The 22,134-nt window shown below is 44.8% G+C and overlaps 1 protein-coding gene and 2 non-coding genes across 5 annotated transcripts in view; 1 reads left to right on the top strand and 2 right to left on the bottom strand.

Annotated features, from left to right (window-relative positions):
- Positions 1–22,134, bottom strand: part of FHOD3 (formin homology 2 domain containing 3) — a 511,278-nt gene that overhangs the window by 474,981 nt on the left and 14,163 nt on the right. The gene's annotated exons all lie outside the window — the stretch shown is intronic.
- TRNAC-GCA (transfer RNA cysteine (anticodon GCA)) lies at positions 2,027–2,099 on the top strand. The gene has a single exon. It is a non-coding gene; the product is annotated as a tRNA-Cys (tRNA).
- LOC136168034 (U6 spliceosomal RNA) lies at positions 18,497–18,603 on the bottom strand. The gene has a single exon (XR_010663199.1). It is a non-coding gene; the product is annotated as a U6 spliceosomal RNA (small nuclear RNA).

Genomic DNA, 22,134 nt, shown 5'->3' on the forward strand with positions numbered 1-22,134 from the left:
CCAATTCAACATTTTTGGATGCTTACTGACAGTGAACATTTCATAGCCTCTTTCTATCTAATACCAGCAGAGAAAACTATTTGTACCTTATTGTTTATAATTTTTCACTCTTTTATGAAAGAAAATAGGAAAAAACTGGATATACACCAGTTTTGGAGGGATTTCCCACCAGTTTGGAGGGAATCAGAAGAAGTAGAGTCTTATAAAGAAATTAGTACTCAAGAATATTTGTGATCTGATGTAATCGGTACCGAAAGGGCAGGGGAGGGGCTTGGAAGGGGCTGGGAGGGAGCAGAGAAGACTTCCTCTCGAGGGTAGGGGTTGGCTCAGGCCAGCTCTGGCGTCTGCCTGCCCAGCAGACAGTCATTTTCAGTGACTAGCTTGCCTCCCAATCTGAAGCCAACTCACACAGCACTGGAGGCAACGGCCACCCTTGCCTGGGCTGGATCCCTACTGGATAGACTGCCGCTCTCCATGGTGGACCACAAGCCCCGATGGGACACAGGTCCCTGCCATCAGCCTGGACTCACCAGCAAGGGTCTCATCCAGTTCAGGAAAAGCCCTTCCTCGGAGGTTCTCTTCAAGTTCCAACTTAATTGTAGGAGTCTGTTCTGTAATTGTTAGTGTTATGGCTTAGCTAGTTTCCCTCCAGCAGTGCATAATAATAAATCATTACATTTATAGAGCACTTTATAGCACTTGAAATACTTTCACAAACATCATTTCCTTTTGGTGAAAGAAATCTCCTGCTACTTGGGACGTACTTTTCTCCCAGATGCTTTGTTTTCACTTCTTTAGACGCTTCTGTGTAATTCACTCCATGATGTAAAACACAGACCACAACAATGCGAAGGGTCGCCTCCAAAGCACAAAACCTGTGACTTTTTAAAAGCGAATACATTTGGTTACTCTGCACTTCCGCTGGTTAGTTTCCAGTCAGATCTAGCTCGATGGGTGGCCAGATCACACTGCAGGATTCACCACGGGTGGATGGAGAGAACCAGTGCTCTTGTGCCCAGGACAGCTATGTCAGTTCAGAAACACCCAGGGTGGTCCTGAAGCAAACCCAGCCCCTCAGACTCCCGGTAGACATGATTAATCAATGACCATCTTCATTCTTCTGAGACCTGACCTTGACTGCACCCCCAGGCAGGCATTATCAATTGATGTCACTTGATAGAAACAAGAGAAAGCTATCCGCTCTTCCTCAGCCCCAGGCTGCTCGGGGCAGGCCAGCAGTGCCCCAGTTAAGTTACTCTTAAGTTAGCCCTGCTTAAGTTATTCCCTGGGATGCTCTCTCCTGTTGGGATGTGGCTCCTGGGTGCGTAGCTTTGCTGGGAACCTGCTCACCCTTGGACAAGACCACCATGCCAGCTGGCCTCATCCCTTCTTCATACCTTTATGGCTAAAACTCAACTTATCCACTCTCTCTCTGTCTCCCAAACATGACCACATCTCCAATACATTCTTCATCATGGCAAGGGAATACTTTTTAAAGATGTCAGTCTTCACTCACAATGATTGACATCTCTCTAGAATCCTTTCATGTCTTCAGCACAACAGCTACATATATTTATGACATGATGCTGGGGAAGGGGGTGGTGCTTGCTGGTGGGAAGACCTGTGCAGGCTGAGGACAAGCGGAGACAGCAGCAGACATCACTGGCTTTGCCTGCAGGCAGACTGCGGATCAGCAGTGTAGGGAGGACAGGAGAGAGACTGGTACCCCACACTCTCCTGCAGGCTGCACAGACACCCCAAAGGCTTCAGAGGGGAGGGACCTGGTGGGTGACGGGCTCCAGGAAGCCCTGGTAGTATCATAGATAACAGACTAGGAAGGAAGCTATCAAAATGCCTTTATTTATTCATTTTATTTACTCCTTTATTTATTTTTAGGTTGCACTGTGCAGTATGCAAGATCTTACTTTCCCAACCAGGGACTGAACCTGTGCTCCCCGCACCGGGAGCACAGAGTCTTAACTCCTGGACTGCCAAGAAAGTCTTCAAAATGCTTTTAGGTCTTGCTTCCCTGGTGGCTCAGAGGTTAAAGCATCTGCCTGCAATGCAGGAGACCCGGGTTCGATCCCCGAGTTGGGAAGATCCCCTGGAGAGGTAAATGGCAACCCACTCCAGTATTCTTGCCTGGAGAATCCCATGGAGGGAGGAGCCTGGTAGGCTACATTCCATGGGGTGGCAAAAAGTCAGACACGGCTGAGCGACTTCACTTTTCACTTTCTTGAGGCCTGAAATTGGCAGGGGCAGAGGGTGGGGGCAGGAGAGGGCCATGGCCTCCAGGTCAGCCCACTGTTTCTCTGACCCAGTCCCTAGACAATCCCAGCCCACCCCTGGCTTTGAAGGCCACCCATCCCCTGCTGATTCTCTTCTGTAGAGTCCCAGTGTAAACTCCTAACTTGCAAATTCATCGCCTACTTCACTTCTGCACCTGGTTATCAACTGACAGTCCCAATTCAACATATCCCATCTGATCTCATCTTCCCAGCAAATCTACTCCCATAGTCCTCCCCTCTCAGCAAAAGGCAGCTCTGACTTTCCATAGGCGTCCCTCATAGCTCAGTTGGTAAAGAATCCGCCTGCAATGCAGGAGACCTGGGTTCAATCCCTGGGCTGGGAAGATCCCCTAGAGAAGAGAAAAGCTACCCACTCCAGTGTTCTGGCCTGGAGAATTCCACGGACTGTAGTCCATGAAGGTGCAAACAGTCGGACACGACTGAGTGACTTTCACTTTCTGACTTTCCACCCGCTCTGGCCAAGACCCCAAGTCAACTTTGACCCTTCTGTTCCTCCCACATCCTACTCAATCGGTCAGAAAATCATTGGCTCTGGTATCATATTTAGAATCTATAGGCTTCTCCCACCATCCTCCTCTAAATGGCGCCCAGCCTCCCCCTCCTCTCACCCTATACACTCTTTCCACTCAGCAGCTCAAAGGGATCCTTTGTTCCATGCATCAGATTATGATACTCAGCTGCTCAAACCAACCCCCCTGCAGTGGCCACTCATTATAAAGCCCTGCAATGACCTCCAAGGCCCTCCGTGAACTGCCTCTCACCTGCCTGCCTGCCCCTCTCCCACCACTCTTGCCCTCACCCACTGCATCCCAGCCCCTCTGGATTCCTGGCTGTTTCTAAGACAGGCCAAGCATACTGCTGCCTCAGGACCTTTGCACTTGCTGTCCTGTCTGGAACACATCACCTGAGACAGCCACGTAGTTTATGCCTCCCTTCTGGTAGGGCTCTGCTCCACCATCACTCTCCAACCCCTTGCCTTCTACTTCTTACCCTTCCCACATGGCATACATTTGTCTCCCCACCCGGCTGTTGGTTCCATAAGGTCAGGAACTTTGTAGAATGTGAGATTTTGACAACTGAGCAGAGAGAGTAGAAGCTGCTAAGATGACAGACAGAGAAAGCTGGAGCACCCAAAGCTGCAGGGGTTTGAAGAGAACAGAAGGGATCACGGAATAAAGCAGGGGTCAGCAAACAGCAGCCTGCAGGCCCAATCCAGCCAGTCACCCATGTCCATAAACAAAGGTTTGGATTTTTTAAGTCTCTCCAGATGTTATTTTATTTTTTAATTTCTGTTTTCACCATGCCATGCAGCATATGGGATCTTAGTTTCTCAACCTGGGATCAAAACCACAACCCCTGGATTGGAAGAAGAGTCTTAACCACTGGACCATCAGGAAGTTCCCCATAAATAAAGTTTTATTCAAACACAGACATACCTATTTGGTTAAATATTGCCCATGCTGTGAGCAGCAGTAGGAGAATTAAGAGTTGCAACATAGAGAGTATGGCCCCTAAAGCATAAACTACTATCTGGTTCTTTAAAGAAAACACTTGCTGACCTCTTGCACAAAGCAATATTTTTCAAACTATAAACTCATAGACAACCACCCTAAGAAAACTTCCACAACTTTCCAGGCAGCCCAGATCCCAACTTGAGAAACAGATTTAGAGAGAATACGGCAGTGGTGGTGGAGAAGGAGGAAGAGAAGATGGACTTGGATTCAGTCCTCAGCACCGCCATTCAGCAGCTGTGTGACCTTACATAAATTACTTAACTTCTCTGAAGCTCTTCTTACTTATTAATAAAATAATAACTGCTGCTGCTGCTAAGTCGTTTCAGTCGTGTCCGACTCTTTATGACCCCATGGACTGTAGCCCACCAGGCTCCTCTGTCCATGGGATTCTCCAGGCAAGAATACTGGGGTGGGTTTGCCATGCCCTTCTCCAGGGGATCTTCCCAACCCAGGGATTGAACCCACGTCTCTTATGTCTCCTGCATTGCAGGCAGGTTCTTTACTACTTGTGCCACCTGGGAAGCCCAAAATCAGAGCTACTTATCTTGCAGAAGTAGATAAGTATCTTGCAGAACTGTTGTGAGGAGTCAACATTCTGTAGGTAAAGCATCTAGCCATGGCTAGCACACAACACACCTACGCGACTAACCATTTTTTGAGAATTTACCCTATTCCAAGCACAATCTAGATGCTACATATGTAGCAATGTCTAATCCTCACAAAACTTTAATTGCACTGTGCCAGCACCCAGTGGATTTTACTTACCTTTGATAAACACAATTAAAAAATTTTTTTTGTAAATAAAGCTGATGCAGTCTGTGGTTTCAGCACTGCTGTGGGAAAAGTCAGGCTCTGGGGAACTGGGGAAAGACCTGAGCCGCCTTAGGGAGGACAGCGTAGATCCCAGGGACACTCGAGACCTCTGTCGGTCTCCTCAGCTGCTTCCCAAATTAGCAGGGAAATCTCCCAATTCAAAAAAACCTCGTGACAAGCTTTGCAGAGATACCATGCAAAGCAACAGATTCTGTGCCTATTTTTGGCTGGTGCAGATAACTGGTCGTTGCAGACTCTTGAATCACTGGATTAAAATGCCAGACTCAGTGCACAGAAACGGTGGGTGTGGTGAAGACAACTCAGCTGGCCACCTGCTCCCGCTAAGTCTGTTTCCTAAACCACTGACATTCTTTTGACTTTTTCACAAACCAAACAAGTCAGTATTCTTTTCTCAAGAAGTAGAGCAGTTTAAACTATCTTATTAGTGTGAAATCTGTGGAGAAAATACTATACCACCTAAACATACTGTCTGTTAAATCGGAGAAAACAAGTTGCAGTTCCCACCTGACATAGGCGAAGAGGCACAAATTAAGACCCAAAAGCAAATTCCTCTATGTTCACTTTTTTAGGAGTAAATAAGATGTTATGACCTATTTTGTTAGACTGAAAACAAGCAAAATTTAAAGGGAAACCCTGATTTGGAGATCAACCTAAATATGGTACCGGCGTGCATATTTGAAACTTTCTGTTCCCAGAAACTGAAGTGTTTGTGGCTTCTTTCCTTGACTTTTCTCAATACCAAGATGGGACCAGGTTGAAAACTTTAGTTCTTACAAAGGGCATTTTTTAAAATTTCAACTTGACTACCATGCTCACAAAAGATGAACAGGCTGGGCCTCCCAATGACCCCAGATAAACTGGGTCCCAGAGGTCCCACTCTGCAGATAAAATCCATAGGAAAGCAGCAACCACCCCAGCTTGCAGGAATCAGAGGTGTTAAACCAAGTCAAGTTTTATTTCCCTGTCTTAGTCAGCTCCAGCTGCTATAACAAAACACTGTAGACTTGGTGACTTAAACACCAGTAGTGTATTTCTCACATAGGCTGGGAAGTCCAAGATTACTGAGCCCACAGATTCAGGTCTTGGTGAGGGCCCTTGTCCTGACTTGTAAATAGCCACCCTGTGAGGTCCACGGGCTTCCCTTGGAGTGTACTATGGAGAGAAGCAGTTCCCCTGGCCCCTCTTCTTATAAGGGCTTTTTCAGTAAATAAAAGGGCACTTAAATACATATACCCCCATCAAGAGCACACCCCCATGTCCTCATCTAAGCCTGTGACTTTGCAGAAGTTCCCCCCTCCAAGTACCATTACATTGGAGGTTGGGGGCTTCGATACAGGAATTGGGGAAGGGGGACAAAAAGCATTCAGTCCATAACAGTCCCTGAATAAAATTTTTCACATCTTTTCATTCAGCTTCTGAAAATTCTTGCCTTCTCAAAGCAGTCCTCTCTACTGCCCACAGGGTTGATGCTCCAACAACATTCTGAAGTCTAAGCATTTGCATCTTGTCTACAAAATATGAATTTACATCTGTCCTTTTTCAAAATAAATATCCTTCTGTCTTTTTCATCTGTGGGTGTGGACTCCTAAGCAAGAATCCCGGCTCTTTGCAGCAAAGAAAAGAGGAGGGGGTGGGCGTGGGGAGAGGGGAGGGGAGGGGAGAGGAACAGGAGTCTCTGGTTTCCTGCGTCCTGCCCACTGCGCTCGACCCTGCCAGCATCATCTATTATGGATACAGCCGAGCCCAGGGGGCTCCGGTGTCTCCAAGGGAGACCAAGGGCCACAGAGATGGACACTTCACTGCTCCCTGGACCTCAGGCCCTTCAGAGGCCACGATACTAAAGCACTCACGGTGATCAGGGACGGGCCTAAATCAGGAAGTTTACCATCACCTCACTCTTTCCAGACAGCCAGTGTTCAAATGGCAAAAGCCAACTGCTTCTATCCTCTGTGCTTTTCTCAACAAGGTTTTTAACAGTATTATTTAAGTATCACATTTAGAAAAGTATACAAATCAATGGATCTTCACAGGGATCACACCCATATAACCACCACTCAGATTTCAAAACAGGAAAACATTACCAGTACCCCCAGGAGCCCCAATCAGCCACTTAAACCTCCTTATCACCAAAGGTAAGAGCTATCTTAACTTATAAAATTATAAACTAGTTTCCCCGTATTGAACTTGATGCAAATTACAGTAAATGTTCTCCTGGGTCTTCTTTTACTTCTCTCTCTCTACTATATGTTTATGAGACTCATCCATGTTACTACATATAACCATATGTTTTCAGTGCTCTTTAGTATTCTACTGTATAAATATAATTATCCATTCCACATTGATAAACTTTGCATTATTTCAGCTTTGTTTTGCTATCACACAAATTACTACTGTAGATATTTATTAATAGATGCACATCATTTGTTATGCATGTGTATATGTGTGTGTACATGTCCGTATGTCTTTGGGGGCATGTATGTGTACATATCTTTTGGGTCTCTGTTTAGGAGTGGAATTGCTGGATCATAGAGCACGCAGATACTCAGCTTTGCAGCTACAATAAAGCACTGAAAAGTGAGTATGCAAGTATTCCTTTGATTCCACATCTTTGCCAACTGTGCGTTTACATTTCAACTGTTCTAGTGGGTATGCAGTTTTAATTTACATTTCCCTGATCAATAAAGTCTATTGGCCATTTGGATATCATCTTGAAGTGCCTATTTAAGATTTCTGCCTATTCTGTTCAATTGTGTCTTCTCTTATTTAGTAAAAGTAGAGGCTCTTTATACATTTTGAATGTAAGTCCTTTGTTAAATACATACACATACACAAAGAGTGGGCTTCCCTTATGGCCCTGCATTATGGCCTGCAATATGGGAGACCTGGGATCAATCCCCAGGTTTGGAAGATCCCCTGGAGAAGGGAAGGGCTACCCACTCCAGTATTCTGGCCTGGAGAATTCCATGGACTGTATAATCCACGGGGTCACAGAGTCGAACACAACTGAGCGCCTTTCACTTCAGTTCACACAAAGAGTGCATAATTATCTTCTCCCACTTTGTGACTTGCCCTTTCACTTGTATTGATGTCTTTTGATGAATAAGATCTTAACATTAATGCACTCCAAATTATCACATTGATCCCTTTATGGCTAGTGCTTTTTATACCTTGTCTAAAATCTTTGCCTACCCAAAGCTGTGACTGTGTATTTTTCTGTTATTTTCTAAGGCTGTATCGTTTTACCTTTCACCATTAGATCTGTGATCCATCTGGAACTGAATTTTGGATACAGTGCAAAATAAGGGTCAAGATTCATTTATTTCCATGTGGGTATCTAATGAACCTAGCACTGTTTAGGCTTCCTTGGTGGCTCAGCGATAAAGAATCCACCTACAATACATAGGTATTGTATGTCAATACACTGACTCGGATTCAATCCCTGGGTCAGGAAGATCCCCTGGAGGAGGAGATGGCAACCCACTCCAGCTTTCTTGCCTGGAGAATCCCATGGACAGAGGAACCTGGCGGGCTACAGTCCATGGGGTCGCAAAAGAGTCGGACACCACTGAGCACACAGACCAGCACTGTTTACTGAAAGAACAAACTCCTCCCACTACCCTGCGTCAGAACAAACTCCTCCCACTACCCTGCGTCATTACCTCTGTCGTCACCCATGTGTGTGGCTGTGTTTCTGGGCTCTACGTTGTTCCAATGGTCTAGTTATCAAATCTTGCACCAATACCATAATGGTTTGTTTACTGTAACTTTAAAAGAATTCTTGATTTCTGGTAGTGTAAATGCTTCAACTTTTCTCTTTTCAAGACTATCTTGAACACTTTTGACCTTTTGCATTTCCACACAAACTTTAGAATCCATCTGGCAATTCTACCAAAAAAATCTCCTGGGATTTTAACTGGAATTACATTTTTACACTATTGAAGGTTCCAACTTATGAACATTTATATCTATTTAATTTAGTGTTTTTAAATATCTCCCATAGCTAAGTAGAGGTCTTAAATATCTTTGGTCAAATGTATCCCTAGATAAGGGATGATTTGAATCCTGTCATTTTTATTTTCTAATTTTTGTTGAAAAGAAGTGATTACAGCTAAATTCCTATCTCAGTCTCAATTTCAGGACTTTCAAAATTTTACCATTAAATATAATGTTTGGTCTATTTCTTAAATGATATCATTTATCAGTATCGGCAGTTCACTGAGATCCAAGTTTGCTAAGGTTGTTTTTTATCACAAATGGATACAAAATGCTTTATCAAATTTGACTTTATCAAATGCTTTTTCAGGTTATTGTGAGCAGATTACTTTTCTCTTTCAGCCTGTTAGCATATTTAATAACAATACACTTTAATATTAAACCAAATATTTCATTCCTAGACTGAATCTAGCTTGGTGCTCTGTCTGATTGTTTGAATATGTGTATTTAGTCACTTAGTTGTATCCGACTCGTTGCCACCACATGGACTGTAACCTGCCAGGCTCCTCTGTCCATGGGATTCTCCAGGAAAGAATACTGGAGTGGGCTGCCATGACGTCCTCCAGGGGAGCTTCCTAACCCAGGGATCGAACCCAGGTATCCTGCATTGCAGGTAGATTACCAATTGAGACACCAGGGAAGCCTATCATTTGAATATACTGTTGAACTTATTTTGCCAATATTTTGCTTAGATTTATATCTTCACTTGTGAAAGAGATTGACTAAGGCAGTTTTTCTTTCTTGTAATGTCTTTGTCAGGTCTGGGGTACAAGGTTATGCTAGTCTCATAAAATGAACGGGAAAATGTTTAACTCTTTTTCCATTCTCCAGAGAACTCGGTATAAGATTGGTCCTACTTCTCTAAATATTTGGCAAATTCACTATTAAAGACATGTGAGACTGAGATTTCTTTATAGGAAGGGTTTAATTTACAGAATAAATTTAAGACCTGAATATACTAAATTTTGTGCCATGTACACTTGTAAAGAACGTGGATTCCACAATCCTTGTGTGTAGTGGTCTATATAATCAGTTAGAATATTTTGGTTATTACTATTCCAATCTTGGAAAACTCAGCAGTGGCCACAGGACTGGAAAAGGTCAGTTTTCATTCCAATCCCAAAGAAAGGCAATACCAAAGAATGTTCAAACTACCGCACAATTGCACTCATCTCACATGCTAGCAAGTAATGCTCAAAATTCTCCAAGCCAGGCTTCAACAGTACGTGAACCATGAACTTCCAGATGTTCAAGCTGGATTTAGAAAATGCAGAGGAACCAGAGATCAAATTGTCAACATCTGTTGGGTCAGAGAAAAAGCAAGAGAATTCCAGAAAAACATCTACTTCTGCTTTACTGACTACGCCAAAGTCTTTGACTGTATGGATCACAACAAACCATGGAAATTCTAAAAGGGATGGGAATACCAGACCACCTGACCTACATCTTGAGAAATCTGTATGCAGATCAAGAAGCAACAGTTAGAACTGGACATGGAACAACAGGCTGGTTCCAAATCGGGAAAGGAGTACGTCAAGGCTGTATATTGTCACCGTGCTTATTTAACTTCTATGCAGAGCACATCATGCAAAATGCCCAGCTGGATGAAGCACAAGCTGGAATTAAGATTGCCAGGAGAAATATCAATAACCTCAGATATGCAGATGACACCACACTTATGGCAGAAAGTGAAGAAGAACTAAAGAGCCTCTTGATGAAAGTGAAAGAAGAGAGTGAAAAAGCTGGCTTAAAACTCAGTATTCAGAAAACTAAGATCATGACATCCAGTCCCATCACTTCGTGGCAAATAGATGGGGAAACAATGGAAACAATGAGAGACTTTCTTTTTTTGGGCTCCAAAATCACTGCAGATGATGACTGCAGTCATGAAATAAAAAGATGCTTGCTCTTTGGAAGAAAAGTTATGACCAACCTAGACAGCATACTGAAAAGCAGAGACATTACTTTGCCAACAAAGGTTCATCTAGTCAAAGCTATGGTTTTTCCAGTAGTCATGTATGGATGTGAGAGTTGGACCATGAAGAAAGCTGAGCATCAAAGAATTGATGCTTTTGAACTGTGGTGTTGGAGAAGACTCTTGAAAGTCCCTTGGACTGCAAGAAGAGGCAACCTGTCAATCCTAAAGAAAATCAGTCCTGAATATTCGACGGAAGGACTGATGCTGAAGCTGAAACTCCAATACTTTGGCCACCTGATGGGAAGAACTGACTCACTGGAAAATACTCTGATGTTGGGAAAGACTGAAGGTAGAAGGAGAAGGGGATGACAGGATGAGATGGTTGGTTGGCATCACCGACTCAACGGACATGAGTTTGAGTAAGCTCCAGGAGTCAGTGACAAACAGGGAAGCCTGGCATGCTGCAATCTATGGGGTTGCAAAGAGTCAGCCACGACTGAGCGGCTGAACTGATTCCAATCTTCTATAGCTGTACAGATTTTTTGTCAGCTTCTACAATCAGTTACTAACAGTATGCTAAAACCCACTCTAATTATAAATTTGTCTATCTTTTTCTTGCAATTTTATACATTCTATAACTAGATGCAAACAAATAGGTTTTCTGGTATCTCCCTGATGAATTGCCCCTCTTTTTAACTAGAAGTGTTTTCTGTCTTAAAGTCTCATACTCACTAAGTCATGTCCAACTCTTTGCAATTCCATGGACTGTTGCCCAACAGGCTCCTCTGTCCATGGAATTCTCCAGGCAAGAATACTGGAGTGGGTTGCCACTTCCCCCTTCCGGGGATTTCCTGACCTAGGGATGAAACTTGCATCTCCTGCACTGGCAGGTGGATTGCTTACCACTGAGCCACCTGGGAAGTCTATCTTACGGTCTACCTTGTGTCATTTCCAATATCACCTTTTTTGCTTGCTATATTTTTCTTACATACATTTACTATCAATTTTCCTATATTTCTATATTTAACATCTTTTTCCAAGTAGCATTTAATAGGATTTTGCTGCATTTTTTTAATTAAATTGCACAACTTCAGAGTTTTAATTGGAATATTTAGTCCAGTTTCATTTAATGTAATTACTGATAGATCTGGATTTAAATCTACGTTCTATTTGCTTACTATTTGTCTTTTATGTTTAATGTCCCTTCTTCTCTCAATTATTTCAATTTTCAACTTCTTCTAGATTAATCTTGTATTTTTAAATATCTCCTTCTCTATTAGGTTAATTAATATTATTTTACTATTATTTTAAGGGTATCATGTAAACACCATCCTTGACTTACAATTTACTAACACCTTCCCATTCTCCAGAAAATAAGAGTTTTAAAACACTTTAATTCAATTTACCCCCCTCATTCTTTTGTACCGTTCCTTGTTGTATATCTTGTTTTTACATGTACTTTAATCCCATGAGACATCTGTACAGTCAGTAGTTCATTTAGATTTACTCATATGTTTACCTTATCCACTGATTTTCATTCCCTTCTACATATCCACACCTCTATCTGGGGTCATATGCCTCCTTCTGAAGAACTCCTTTTAGTATTTTTAGGGTGTACTTGCTGACAGTAAATTCAGTCTCTACTTGTCTAGATTTTATTTCACCTTTGTCTCCGAGGGAAATCTAGATATAAAAACTTCAACAGTTCCAAGATATACTTGTCTTCTGGAGTCCATCATTACAGTTGAGGACAGTTTAGTCTTCCTGTTCTTTCTTTGAAGGTAATTATGTCTTTTTTCTTGGGCTGCTTTCAGATTTCATTTTTGTCTTTGGTTTTCAGAAACACTACTGACAAATTTCTTTTTTTCTTTATATTCTCTTGCTTGGGGTTTACAGTACTCCTTTAGCTTGTGGTTTGGTATATTTCATTGTTTTCAGAAAATTCTGTTAGTATCTCCTGGAATTTTGCTTCTTCCATTATTTTTCTGGGATTTCAATTACATGTGTGTTAGGCCTTTTCATTATGTATCATTTAGCCTCGGTGGATATTTCCTTTATTTTTCATCTTTTTTTCTCTCCCTGTTTTAGGCAGGATATTTCTACTCACTTGTCTACTATTAGAGATCACTAAATCTCCCTACGGCTGAGTTTATGCCACTGTTTAAACCCACCAGTGGAGAACCCCATGGACAGTAGAGCCTGGCGGGCTACAATCCACAGGGTCACAGTCAAGCAAGATTGAAGCAACTTAGCTCACAGGCATGCTTAGTATCACTGACTATTTCAGTTCTAGGATTTCTATCTGATTTTTTATATATAAGTAGATTCCAGTTCTCTGATCAAAATCTCCATCTTGTCATTTTCTTTCTTGAATCTATTCATCACTGACATTAAAGTCTATCTGATAATTACAGTATGTGTATCACCCGTGGGTCTGTTTTGAGTATCTTTTTCTTCTCTTGATCCTGCCTGTTTATATGCCTGGTATTTTTTTAACTAAATGATGAATGTTTTATATAAATATATTTAAAACTGCAAAGGAGCTAGATGTTGTTACATGATTGTCTTTAGTTTGTGGCAGGCAACTAGATCAGGAACAGATTATCTTAATCCAATCAGCGGTTGAGCTGATTCAAGGTTTGGTTTCAATCTTTGTAAACTTGGTCTATTCTGGTCAGCTTAATTTGAGGTTGGGTTTCAGTCTTTATAACTGTTGGCCTATTTTTAGTAAGCCATTTCTCCTAGGATATAGTCCTTCAGGGTTCCTGAGTGAAGCAACAGAGTATTTATAACCATGAGGTATTTCCAGGATCTCTCCACCTTTGTAATAAGGCCTTAACTTGTCATTTTTATCTCCTCAGCATCATGAGACTATCTGTAGTTCTACTCAGCCTTTCAGCTTCTCAGCCGGTGCTGGTTAAGAATCATTTTTTTGTTTTTTTGGCCAGGGGACCTTAGAGACTAGACAGTAACATGAGGAATTAAATTTGAAATGCAAATGATCTTTACAGATTTCATCTTCAGTCACTTCCTAAAATACATACCAGAAACCTAGAACCAGGATGGAAAACTCATTTTTAAAAAATTAATCCTATAAATCTGAAGAAAAGAAAAGTAAAAAGAAAATAAATGACTGAAAAGGAGTTAAAGGAGGCAGTGGCAATCACTTCAGGGGATACAGAGATCCATGAAAGCAAGATCCTAGCCAGTGAGCATCCCTCCTCTCCCAAGAGAAAAGGAGTTCAAAATTACTGAGACAGGAAGAGAAGGGGGTGCCAGAGGATGAGACGGTTGGATGGCATCACCAACTCGATGAACATGAGTTTGAGCAAACTCTGGGAGATGGTGAAGGACTGGAAAGCCTGGAGTGCTGCAATCCATGGGGTCACAAAGAGCTGGACATGACTTAGCAACTGAACAACAGCAAATTATAATCTAAAGAGAAAGAAAACTGGGGAAAGGTAGAAACCCATCACTTGGAAGGCGAGCAGCAGGATGATTACTTATGGCCAGGCTCAGCAGAACAGGCTTCATGGAGGCTGCAACAAACGTTAGAGCAGCCCCTGTAATCTAGGAAGGTTTGGAGGTACAGAGTGTGACTCAGTCAAAGAACAGCTCAGGAAGTAGGTACAGTTGCCTAAAGGCAAGTTTTTCCTGCCTCCCCAAACCTACCTTCACAAATGTATACAGTCTGGAAAACACACTAGGACACAAAGGCCCAGAATCAACTTCTCTATTTACTGCCAGGGACCTCCCCTTATGGATATTTAAATAGTGAGTGAGTGACAGTCACTCAGTTGTATCTGACTCTTTGTGACCCCATGGACTGTAGCCTGCCAGACTCCTCTGTCCACGGAATTCTCCAGGCAAGAATACTGGAGTGGGTTGACATTTCCTTCTCTGGATATTTAAAGAGGGAGCCTGAAAAGGCAAGAAACAGCTGGTAGATCAATGTGTCAGGGAACAGCAGAGCAGGACAAAGACGGGCTGAATTCAGGTTGTGGACGGCCAGGAATATCAAATTAAGCACGTCAAATTACTTTGGCCGTTGGCCACAGGATCCAAAATAAGACTCTTCTAACCAAACCAGCTTTCTTCTCTCAACTCAGCTCAACACACTCTTCTCCAGGCACCAGTCACCCAGGCCACAAAAGACGGGGAGTTGGCAGCAGCAAGCGAAGCAGACGGTAAGGAAAATTTAGAACACAGAGTCCTGCAGTGGGGTGCACCAGCAAATTCTTCCAGTTAACATGAGCAAAGACACTTTTTAAAAGTCTGCAGTGGATGGGATCTTCTGCGAGGAAAGATTGCAGTTAATGGGAGACTTGACCTAGCATGTTTTATTACTCATAGAATGTAGCCCTTGCTGGCTTGGGGGAGAACAGCCCAGTCATATCAGAATGCCTCTACCCACCCATTCTAGCACCCCCAGTGCCTGCGTTCTAAGTTGCTTCAGTCATGTCAACTCTTTGCAACCCCATGGACTGTAGCCCATCAGGCTCCTCTGTCCATGGGATTCTCCAGGCAAGAATACTGGAGTGGGTTGCCATGCCCTCCTCCAGGGGATCTCCCCAACCCAGGGATCAAACCCACATCTCTTATGTCTCCTGCATTGGCAGGTGGGATCTTTACCATGGTGCCACCTGGGAAGCCCTAGGAAGTATTCCAAGAGTTTCAGGCAAAGTGAAGCTCTTGATCCCACCAGCAGCGGACCTGCCTCCTGGTTCCACCACCTAAGCATCTCCAATCCTTCCTGCCCACCCCCCAGCCCTGGGTCCTCTTGGCAGAGTATTCTGGAAGCGCTGAAACTACTACTCCCCAAATGCTTTTACCCCTCAATGATCACTTATGTCACACAAGATCCTACATGTTTTTCCAGACACTCAAACACACTGCCTTTCTCAGTTTGCCTGAAGGCCTTGGATCTTGAGCCCAAATCGGCTGATCATGAGCACCCACTATGGATGGACTTTCTCAGTTTGCCTGAAGGCCTTGGATCTTGAGCCCAAATCGGCTGATCATGAGCACCCACTATGGATGGACCAAATCCTGGTTACCAAGGCCAGAACTGGGGCCTGGCATCCCAGACCCTTCATCAGTTAGCTTCTATTCATCTCACACTCCTCGCTCTCCACACCTCTAACCTACTCTCCCCTTTCCCATGCACCTAATGCCACCTCTGTGCCCCAGACTTGGCTAAATCCTATTTCCTTCTCGAAGCCACTCCCTGGGTCCCATAGGAGAGGGACCCAGTCAGGGAATCCCAACTCCAAGATGCTACAAGACAGACAAACAACCTCAGGACTCCTCCCTGTCTCTGAGTGGGCCAAGCGCTGTGCTCAGTCCCTTCCAGGGACAATGTCATTTTAGGCTTGAAGCCCCCTCCCCAAGGAAGCTGTTATTATTCCCATTTCATAGATATACAAATTGAAGCACAGAGAGGTAGGAAGCATATATCTGTGGGATACAAGGCCTGTGCTTTAAAATCATTATGCTGGACTGAACAGAGATCAGAGGTGCGCTCACAAGGGGCACCCACGTGATCTGGAAGGGGGGTGGGGGCAGGTGACAGCACCCAGCAGTCACATCTGACACTTTGCAGGCAACAATAAGGGTCCGTGGAATGAATGAATGAGTTCGTACCACAGCCATCTGTGTAAGGAGGAGGCGATGACCCAACCAGGAGGAGGGGGCCGGGACAGAGGGTGGGGTGAAGTCAAAGCAAGGGCAGGCCAGCGTGAAACAGTGAGGAATGTGAAGAACTAAGGTGGCCGGGCTGCTGAAGCATAAAACATGAGATGTAAAATGCAAGGGGACAAGGCTGGACAGAGGAGAGCACCCTGCAGTCACTGAAGATGGAGACAGTCTCCTGAAGGGGCCCTGGCCTCCAGGAGACGGGCTGGTGAGGAATCGTAACCCAAGGGGGTGGCCGGCTGGACCCTGTGGTCTCAACTCTACATGCCCAACTCCAAACTTTCCAGCTCCCCCGTGAACCTGCCCATCCTTTCCTCTCTGCAGGCTCCAGGGCCGCCCCAGCTCCTCCCGTGTCTCTACTCGTCTCGCTCCCCGCATCCATCCCCCACCTTGTTGCAAGGAGGGCCAACCTGGGATTCAGCAGTGAAGAAAACAGACACAACACACTGCCCTCCTGGAGATTCCCTAAGGATGTCCCGCCCCCTGTCATCCTCCCAAGAGGAAGCGGGGTGTCCCTTTGGCCATTTTCCTGGCTCAGGACACCAAGGGCTGGACTGAAGGTAGGCAGTTTCAGGCCACCCACTGCTCTTTCATGTTCACCATCCATCCCTCCTCTTACTTGACCTTGGGCCCTGACACCTGCTGTCTTCCTTCTACCCCAATTGCTGCCACCCTCTTGGAAGGCTCTGCCCTTCCCCCCCCCCCCACCTCGGTGACCTAGCATCACAGCAAGAAAGAGGAGGAAGAGTCACACGCGCACTGGGTCCCTGTTACCAACCACACACACTTCCTGGGCACCGGGCGGTCCCCCAAAGGGATGCTGGCTTCTCCTCACCTTCTCATGAACCCCTGCACCTGACCCAGGGGCTGGCCATAGCACTTTGATTTAAAGTGTGTGTGTGCTGAGGAAACCAGATCTGAAAGAGACACGTGCACCCCAATGTTCATCGCAGCACTGTTTATAATAGCCAGGACATGGAAGCAGCCTAGATGCCCATCAGCAGACAAATGGATAAGGAAGCTGTGGTACATATACACCATGGAATATTACTCAGCCGTTAAAAAGAATTCATTTGAATCAGTTCTAATGAGATGGATGAAACTAGAGCCCATTATACAGAGTGAAGTAAGCCAGAAAGATAAAGAACATTACAGCATACTAACACATATATATGGAATTTAGAAAGATGGTAATGATAACCCTATATGCAAAACAGAAAAAGAGACACAGAAGTACAGAACAGACTTTTGGACTCTGTTGGAGAAGGCGAGGGTGGGATGTTTCGAGAGAACAGCATGTATATTATCTATAGTGTAACAGATCACCAGCCCAGGTGGGATGCATGAGACAAGTGCTCAGGCCTGGTGCACTGGGAGGACCCTGAGGAGTCGGGTGGAGAAGGAGGTGGGAGGGGGGATCGGGATGGGGAATACGTGTAACTCTATGGCTGATTCATGTCAATGTATGACAAAACCCACTGCAATGTTGTGAAGTAATTAGCCTCCAACTAATAAAAATAAATGAAAAAAATAAAAAATAAAAACATACTTCTAAAAAAAATAATAAATAAAATAAAGTGTGTGTGTGCACGCATAACCAGTCACGTCTGACTCTTTGCGACCTCATGGACTGTATGTAGCCCGCTAGGCTCCTCTATCCATGGAATTTCCCAGGCAAGAATACTGGAGCAGGTTGTCATTTCCTTCTCCAAGGTGATTTAAAGTGAGGGGAAGGCAATAATTTTATACATTCTGGAAAAACAAAGCATAGCAATGAGGATCAGCAATATTTAAAATCGATAACCACTGAGGACCTACTATACAGCACAGGGAACTCTGCTCAGTATTATGAAACACAGTAAAAGAGGAAAGAATTTGAAAAAGAATAGATACTTGTATATGCATAACTGAATCACGTTGCAGTACACCTGAAACACAATTTTTTTTTTGTTTTCTCACTAAGCTTTTTAAAATGGATCTCAAATTCTGTGACAGACTTTCAGTCAAGTTGTTTCCATTTTAAAGTACTGATTTTAAAAACAAATAACTTAAAACTGCCACACACAAAACAAATGTTCCACAAAACATACTCCTTTCCTTCTGAAGGTTTTACGATGCACCGTTATCATTAACCAGGCTTTTACTATTAAACCTAAATGGCCAGTTGAGTCAAACAGTTCTGAGACCATTCTTTCACCACCAAGCCTGGGGTGGCAGGTATCGGGGCTAATATTAAAAATATGGAACGCTTCATGAATTCGTGAGTTATCCTTGCACAGGGGCCGGGCTAATCTTCTCTGTATGATTCCAATTTTAGTATCCATGCTACCAAAATCAGCATCACAACACTGCTCATCAACTATGTGCTGTGCTTCACTGTTCAGTCGTGTCTGACTCTTTTCGACCAAAGGACTGTAGCCCGCCAGGCTCCTCTGTCCATGGGATTCTCCAGGCAAGAATACTGGAGTGGGTTGTCATTTCCTTCTCCAGGGTATCTTCCCAACCCAGAGATTGAACCTGGGTCTTTTATGTCTCCTGCATTGGCAGGTATGTTCTTTCTCACCAGCACCGACTCAGAAGTGGAAACTGATCAGAAACTATTAAAAAGGATAATGACACCTAAGGTCCTTCGACAATGATGAATCATTATGACCAAAATACACCATGGAATGTGCACAGACAGCTCCACAAGGCCTCAGAGATGAGCGTCTCCCCGTCAGGTGGATCTTTAGCCCCCATGACCCAGGCAGTCGAATGAGAGCGATCCCACTGCTGCCCAGGAACAACTTCAACGTGGCGGAGCTCAATCTCCTCCACCTGCTTGAGAAGGGAGAAGAGAGCAGGGTCCTGGGTGTGCAGGGGGGCAAAACCTCTCCTCGCCCTGCACCGATCCCCCTGCTTTGGCCAACTCCAATCACCAAACGCTGCCCAGAATGATAAATTTAAACTGCTTAGACTTTGCAGAATGGCATGCATTGACTTAATGGCCTGTTCTGCTTCAAGGACCGGGCAGGAACTCTGGTGAAATGAAAGCAATGGCTCTCCAAGGAAGGGTCGGGGGAGAAGAGAGCCCCAGAGCCCCAGACACAAAGAACATCCCTTCCTTCCTGCTCCTCAGCCCAGGATTACCTCTTACTCCTGGTCTCATCAGCCACCACTAGCCAACCTGGGAGCCTTGGGGGTGGCTCACCAGAAGATCCTGCTTCTCAGAGTCAGGCTGATGACAGATGAGATGGGGGCTTTGCCTGGCTGAGCACCAATCCAGTTCCCCGGGACAGTATGGGGGCTTGGGGGGAGTCTCCCTGCAGGTAGACATGGGGCAGAAAATAAGGGGGTGCACATGTGAGCACCCACAAAGCACTGGGGCCCAAAAAGCACTGGGCTTTTATCTCCGGGGCCCCCAACCCAAAGACTGCATGAACTCTAACGATACAAGCAAAGTTCAGAATCTCGGGATGTGCCCAAGGCCCCCAGATCCACCTTAACTCCCACATCCCCTCTGCAGAAGCCCCCCACTTTCATCTGTAAGGGAACCTGGTGAAAGAGTCTACACAATGAGTGAACTAGGGAACCAAGAGACTCGGAATTGGGAAGATGCATTAGAGCAGAAAGACTTGGTCACTAGAGGCCGAATCTGAAATACAGAGCTCTTGAGTGGCCAAGGAAATGGACAGAGACCAGGAAAAGTCCCAAGGCTGGAGAAGAAAGAGGAGGACTGATTTCTCAGGGGGGGCAGCTATGATGCTGATGACATCCTCAACATCTCGGCACAACCAAAGGGCTCTAATGAAACTCGCCTAAATCAAGGCCAAATCACAACTTCCTACATAAGCAAAGTTCCCAACTTATACCCAGGAGGCAAAGGGTGTAAGTTCACCATGACTTGGCTGTCTGGAGCTCTGAATGCACTTTCCATAGCAGTAAAGTGGTACCTACGGTTAGGACACCAGGTCAGCCTGTTGCCATCATGGCCTATGCGTTCTTGCCAGCATGGCCCATGCTTTATTCTTCTTTGACTTCCAAATACACTGCAGAGAACCTGAAAAGAGCAAGGACTCACATCTGTGTGAGGTGAGTAAAAGATTGCTGCACAGGTCAGGCACAAATTTCACACTGAACTTCCTTTTCCTAAAGGATGCACATAGCGACATCTTTGGTTCCTAAAGGTACCTGAAGAACCACAAAGAACTCCTCCCTTTAGGTCCTTGACCTAATTTGCATACTCTAGTGCCCTTGGAAAGGTAGGTATTCCCAGGGAACGCAGAAGAATGGAAAAGGAGCCGAAAGGGGGGCTCTGTATTTCAGGCAGGCTCCCAGGCTGGGAGTTTCATCCAGTCAAGCACAAATGGGGTGACCAGAAAGCTCAGATGAACATCGTGAGATATTAGCGACCTTCTGGACACGGAGCTTTCCCTTGGTAAAGAGGTCAAAGTCATTCAAAACCTGGATCTTTCATATTATTGCCTCTGAACTTCAATATGCTACCCCTCCCATGGTTCCCGGCCACCTCCCTCACCCCAGGCCTGGTCTCTGACTTTCAGAGGAAAAGACGCACACCCTCAGTTGCCTACCCTGCCCCCATTTCTGCTTACTTCATCTCTACACTCTGTGATCAAAGTGCAGTTTTCATGTGCTAACATTCTCCAAGGCTGCTCTTCATTTATTTATGGTATTTTGCCAACTGCGGAATTTCGGGTGATTTGTGCTCCATGGGGTCATCGCCCCTTTGTAGAGTTGCAGGATGAGAGTGTGGCGTGAATGCAGGGTGACGTCAGCCCTCGGGGGAACTGGGCTGGGGTGGGGGGGACACCCCGATGCAGCCACGGTAGAGCCTTGAAGCCTTAAAAATAAAGAATAACTGTAAGCGACTTTTAAATGAATGGTCCTTTCTGTGGGCAGTGTTTTCAAAAGTAATTATACTCTGAAGTCCAAAGACTCAAATAACAAATTCTTCTGACCAAGGGTAATTTGCCCAAGAAGTAAAAAACCTCCTGACAGTCCTGCTAAGGAGAGAGCAAGGCAAACCTCTGCCAAAAAGTCATCCCAATTCTAGGGATTTATCCTAGCAAAATGAAAATTTATGTTCCCATAAAATCTCCACCCGAATCAGTAGAGCAGAAAAGGTGGTATGACTTAAAGAAGCAAAGAGATCAGCCTCCAGATCAAATGCATAGAGCAGCTATGTTTGTAATCACCAAAACCTGGAAACCACACAGATACCCTTGAACAAGTAGAAGGATAAACAAACGTGCATGAGTGCTCAGTTGCTCAGATCGTGTCCGACTCTCTGCGACCCCATGGACTGTACCCACCAGGCTACTCTGTCCATGGGATTCTCCAGGCAAGAATACTGGAGTGGACTGCCATGCCCTCCACCAGGGGATCTTCCCAACCCAGGGATGGAACCTGCGTCTCCTGGGTCTCCGACATTGCAGGCCGATTCTTTATCACTGAGCCAAAACTGGTTCATCCATACAATGGAACCTCACTCAGCATGAAAAAGGAATGAGCCACTGATGCACCCTAGATGGATCACAGGAGTATTGTGCAGAGTGAGGTAAGCCAGTCTCTAAAGGTTACATACAAATGATTTTATTTCTACGGATGGCTTTCTGGGAAAGAGCAAAGCTATAAGGAGAGAACCGATCCCTGCTTACCAGGGATGGGGTAAGGGGGTGTCTGACTACAAAGGGGAAGGCCTAGGAAATCCTCCACATTGCTGGAATTGCTCTGTATCCTGTGGTAGTTACAAGAATTTATGCTTGTTCTAGCTTCCCTGGTAGCTCAGACAGCAAAGCGTCTGCCTACAATGCGGAAGACCTGGGTTCGATCCCTGGGTCAGGAAGATCCCCTGGAGAAGGAAATGGCAACC

This window comes from Muntiacus reevesi, chromosome 4 (assembly GCF_963930625.1).
Source record: "Muntiacus reevesi chromosome 4, mMunRee1.1, whole genome shotgun sequence".
NCBI lineage: Eukaryota > Metazoa > Chordata > Mammalia > Artiodactyla > Cervidae > Muntiacus > Muntiacus reevesi.